Raw genomic sequence first — 5,885 nt, 5'->3', positions numbered from 1 at the left:
AGTGGGAGGTCTGCTCTCCACTCGGTAGGATTTTTAGATACTTAGGCGAGCACTGGGCTGCAGCTAAGCCCCCGAGTGGGAGGTCTGCTCTCCACTCGGTAGGATTTCAGATACTTAGGCGAGCACTGGGCTGCAGCTAAGCCCCCAAGTGGGATGTTTGCTCTCCACTCGGTAGGATTTTAGAAACTTAGGCGAGCACTGGGCTGCAGCTAAGCCCCCGAGTGGGAGGTCTGCTCTCCACTCGGTTGGATTTTTGAATTGGTGGCGCAGCTCGGAAGGAGAGGGTAGCAGTCGACCTGCACCTCGTCCTCCTTGTGGAACGCATGTTATACTTGTACTTAGGCGAGTTCTTGGACTGCAGCTAAGCCTCCGAGTGGAAGGCTGGCTTACCACTCGGTAGGATTTTATTTGTCTTAGGCGAGTACTTGGACTGCAGCTAAGCCTCCGAGTGGAAGGCTGGTTTACCACTCGGTAGGATTTTATTTATCTTAGGCGAGTACTTGGACTGCAGCTAAGCCTCCGAGTGGAAGGCTGGTTTACCACTCGGTAGGATTTTATTTATCTTAGGTGAGTACTTGGACTGCAGCTAAGCCTCCGAGTGGAAGGCTGGCTTACCACTCGGTAGGATTTTATTTATTTTAGGCGAAACGGATTTCGCAGCTAAGCCTCCGAGTGGAAGACTGACTCACCACTCGGTTAGGATTTGTTTTTATAGACTTAGGCGAATCGGATTCGCAGCTAAGCCACCCACTGGGGTATTGTTTTATATGGACAAAAGTAATAACAATCACTGGGAAAACTATAAGGCTCTTGTCTTTGAAAAATAAACTACAGGAGTACTTTTATTACAACTCATCCGAGTGAATACTTAAGTGTAAAAGGGGCGGAGAAGCTCCGCGTTCCAAGCTCGGGGCTCATCGATCTGATGTTCGACATTGTAAAGACGGTATGCTCCATTGTGGAGAACCTTGCTGACAATGAAGGGACCTTCCCAAGAAGGAGCAAGCTTGTGTGGTTTCTGCTGGTCCACTCGGAGAACTAAATCTCCTTCCTGGAAGGCTCGACTCTTCACGTTTTTGGCGTGGAAGCGACGCAAGTCTTGTTGATAAATGGTCGATCTGATCAGAGCCATCTCTCTTTCTTCCTCTAAAAGGTCGACTGCGTCCTGCCACGCTTGTTCTGCTTCAGCTTCGGTGTAGAGCTCGACTCGGGGAGCGTTGTGGAGAAGATCACTCGGCAAGACTGCTTTAGCTCCGTAGACCAAGAAGAATGGAGTTCTTCTAGTCGACCGGTTGGGTGTGGTCCTTAACCCCCAAAGCACCGAGGGAAGTTCGTCAACCCATGCACCAGCCGCATGCTTGAGATCACGCATCAAACGGGGCTTCAACCCTTTGAGAATCAAACCGTTGGCTCGTTCCGCCTGTCCATTCGACTGCGGATGGGCGACTGAAGCATAGTCGACTCGTGTGCCTTGAGACGTGCAGAAAGCTCTGAATTCTTCAGAATCGAAGTTTGGCCCGTTATCAGTGATGATGCTGTGCGGGACTCCATATCTGAATATCAGTTCTCGGATGAAGCTAACAGCGGTACCAGCATCGAGGTTCTTGATGGGTTTGGCCTCAATCCACTTGGTAAACTTGTCGACTGCTACCAGCACATGTGTGAAACCGCTTCTTCCTGTTCTCAATGGGCCAACCATATCCAAACCCCATACAACAAAGGGCCAGACAAGTGGTATGGTCTTTAAGGCTGAGGCGGGCTTGTGTGACATATTGGAGTAAAACTGACATCCTTCACACTTGTCGACTATCTCCTTCGCCATTTCATTCGCTTTGGGCCAATAAAAACCAGCTCGGTATGCTTTGGCCACGATAGTCCGAGAAGACGCATGATGGCCACAGGTCCCCGAGTGGATGTCGTTGAGAATCATTCGACCTTCCTCCGGTGTTATGCATTTCTGGCTGACTCCAGTCGCACTTTCTTTGTACAACCGACCTCTCATGACGGTGAAAGCTTTGGACCGGCGGACGATCTCTCGAGCTTCTTCTTCATTCTCGGGGAGTTCTTTCCTCAAAATATAGGCGATGTAGGGCACTGTCCAATCGGGAGTGATGACCAAAACTTCCATGATCAAGTCGACCACCGCTGGGACCTCGACTTCAGTCGGATCTGTGGTGCTTTTAGGCTGCGGGGCTTCTTCAGTGAAAGGATCCTCTTGAACCGATGGCGTGTAAACATGTTCCAAAAACACGCCACTCGGAATGGCTTCCCTCTTGGAACCTATTTTTGCCAAGTCATCAGCTGCTTGATTTTTCAGTCGGGGAACGTGATGGAGTTCTAACCCTTCGAATTTCTTTTCAAGCTTCCTCACCGCATTGCAGTATCCAGTCATGGCTGGGCTTCTAACGTCCCACTCCTTCATCACCTGATTGACCACCAAATCTGAGTCGCCGTAAACCATAAGGCGACGGACGCCGAGTGAAATGGCCATGCGCAACCCATACAACAACGCTTCATATTCTGCTTCATTGTTGGAAGAATCAAAGTGGATCTGGAGCACATATCTGAGCTTATCTCCTCGGGGAGAAACCAGAACTACCCCAGCACCAGAACCATTTAACATCTTAGAGCCATCAAAGAACATGGTCCAATGCTCCGAGTGAACTTGAGTCGGCTGCTGCTGTTCAATCCACACGACAAGGAAATCTGCTATAGCCTGGGACTTAATGGCTTTCTTTGCCTCGAATTTGATATCAAGGGGAAGGAGTTCAATCGCCCATTTAGCCACTCGACCAGTTGCATCTCTGTTGTGCAGAATCTCTGAAAATGGTGCGTCGCTGACGACTGTAATGTCATGATCAGAAAAATAGTGGGCAACCTTCTTCATGGTCATGTAGATCCCATATACGAGCTTCTGATAATGAGGATATCTTTGCTTCGATGGGGTCAGAACTTCAGAGAGATAATACACTGGGCGCTGAACTTTGAAGGTTTTCCCTTCTTCTTCCCGCTCGACCGTAAGAACTGTACTGATGACTTGTCCTGTGGCTGCAATATAAAGCAACAAAGGCTCTTTGCTGATTGGAGCAGCAAGCACCGGCTGGGTGGAGAGCAGAGTTTTTAACTCGGCAAACGCTGCATCAGCTTCTGGAATCCACTCGAACTTGTCTGCCTTCTTCATCAGTCGGTAAAGGGGCAACGCCTTTTCACCGAGGCGAGAGATGAATCGACTTAACGCGGCCAAGCATCCAGTAAGTTTCTGGACATCGTGCACACGCACAGGGCGTTTCATTCGGAGTATGGTGCCAACTTTTTCTGGGTTAGCATCGATTCCTTGTTCGGAAACAAGAAAACCGAGTAACTTCCCGACAGGTACTCCGAATGTGCACTTTGAAGGATTGAGCTTGATATCATACCTCCTGAGATTGGCAAATGTTTCAGCTAAGTCAGTCAACAGGTCGGAACCCTTTTGCGACTTGACCACGATATCATCCATGTATGCTTCCACATTCCGACTGATTTGAGTGAGTAAACACTTTTGAATCATTCTCATGAACGTGGCTCCGGCATTCTTGAGGCCGAATGGCATGGTGATATAGCAGAAGCACCCGAATGGGGTGATGAAAGCGGTTTTGATTTCGTCGGGCCCATACAGACGGATCTGATGATACCCGGAATAAGCGTCTAGAAAAGACAATCTCTCGCACCCCGCAGTCGAGTCGACAATTTGGTCGATGCGAGGGAGAGGAAAATGATCTTTCGGGCAGGCCCGATTGATATGTTTGAAATCAATGCACATACGAAGGGAATTGTCCTTTTTGGGAACCATAACGACATTGGCGAGCCACTCGGAGTGGTATATTTCTCGGATGAACTCTGCTGCAAGGAGTCGAGCCACCTCTTCGCCAATGGCCTTTTTCTTCTGAACGGCGGACCGTCGAAGATGTTCTTTAATAGGTTTTGCCTTCGAATCGACTCTAAGGCGATGCTCAGCCAGTCCCCTGGGAACACCTGGCATGTCAGCTGGCTTCCATGCGAAGATGTCCCATTTCTCACGGAGGAACTGGATGAGCGCTTCTTTCTATTTAGAGTCGAGTGTAGTGGAAATATGGGTTGGAGCTGCATTGGGGTCGGTCGGGTGTATGTGAACTGGCTTCGTCTCACCGGACGACTGAAATGCTGATTCTGTGGCGGGTTTCTTGGCCCGCAGTAAATCAGTCGGATCTGCGTTCTTCTTGTATTCCTCTAGCTCTATCACTGTTATCTGGTCATCCGCAATCTTTGAGCCTTTCTGGAAACACTCTTCTGCTTTCTTCCGGTTACCAGTGACGGTGATCACGCCTTTGGGGCCAGGCATCTTTAACTTGAGGTACACGTAACACGGCCGAGCCATGAAGCGGGCATAGGCTGGTCTGCCCAAGATAGCGTGGTAGGCGCTCTGGAAATCCACGACTTCAAATGTCAGCTTCTCTTTGCGGAAATGCTTCGAGTCGTCGAACACCACATCCAGAGCTATTTGGCCGAGTGACTCAGCCTTCTTTCCTGGGATGACTCCGTGAAAACTCGTGTTGCTGGAACTGAGCCTGGACATCGGAATGCCCATTCCTTTGAGCGTCTCAGCATACAAAATGTTCAACCCGCTGCCGCCGTCCATCAATACCTTCGTCAGTCGAGTGCCTTCGACGACCGGGTTGACCACCAGTGCTTGCCTCCCAGGGGTGGCAATATGAGTAGGATGGTCCGACTGGTCAAAAGTAATGGGAGTTTGCGACCATCTCAGATAGTTTGGTGTTGCCGGTGCGACCATGTTGACTTCACGGTTGATCACTTTCAGTCGAATTTTGCTCTCTACATCAGCAAAAATCATCAGAGTGGAGTTGACATGAGGGTACTCTCCATCACTGTCCTGCTTGTCCTCAGCCTTGTCCGACTCCTTCTCTTTATCCTTCGGCTGTTTCCCTTGGAACTGTTGGATTAAGAGCCGGCACTGGCGAGTGGTATGCTTTGGGTAGATGAAGTTACCCTCTTCTTCTTTCTTTGTGTGGATATGACAAGGCAGGTCCATCACATCATTACCCTCCTTATCTTTTATTTTCTTGGGGTTCCAAGATCCTTTGGGTTTCCCTTTAAATTTACCCTGTGTCACGGCCAGAGCCTCTCCAGGAGCTGCCGGCTCGGCCTTCCGCTTTTGCTTCCGACTGGAGTTTCCTTTATCCGACTGACACGGCTTGTACTTGCCGCTCCGGAGTCGGTCCTCTTCTTCGCCGTTTGCGTACTTGGTGGCTATTTCCATCATCCGACTCAGGGTCATGTCTCCGGTTCGACCAAACTTCAGGCTCAACTCTCTGTTCTTGACGTCCTCTTTGAAGGCGCAGACCGCTTGATGGTCCGACACATTCTCTACAGTGTGATGCAAAGTGATCCACCTCCGGATGTAATCCCTCAGTGTTTGACTTGACTTTTGTACACAAACTTGTAGCTCAGTCAGTCCAACAGGTCGCTTGCAAGTTCCCTCAAACGTCCTGACGAACACTCGAGAAAGATCTTCCCAGGTGTAAATGCTGCTGGGAGCTAACTGATTCAACCATGCCCTGGCTGACCTCCTAGCATAAGTGGCAAATGTTTCATGGCCACTTCATCATTACCACCACCAATCTGAACAACCACTCGGTAGTCTTCGAGCCAAGTTTCAGGCTTAGACTCTCCGGTGAACTTATTCACCCCAGTCGCCAACCTGAAGTTGGGGGGTATCACTGCGGTTCTGATCGCTCTGTTAAAACATTCTGGACCTGAAACGTGGACTCGACTGCTTGTGGGCACATCTCTGTCATGACCACCTCTATGAGCTCTGTTTTGGTCGACCAAACCTTGCACGATGACGGATC

Source organism: Triticum dicoccoides, chromosome 7B (assembly GCF_002162155.2).
Source record: "Triticum dicoccoides isolate Atlit2015 ecotype Zavitan chromosome 7B, WEW_v2.0, whole genome shotgun sequence".
Lineage (NCBI taxonomy): Eukaryota > Viridiplantae > Streptophyta > Magnoliopsida > Poales > Poaceae > Triticum > Triticum dicoccoides.
Note: the sequence above shows the minus strand (reverse complement) of the source record.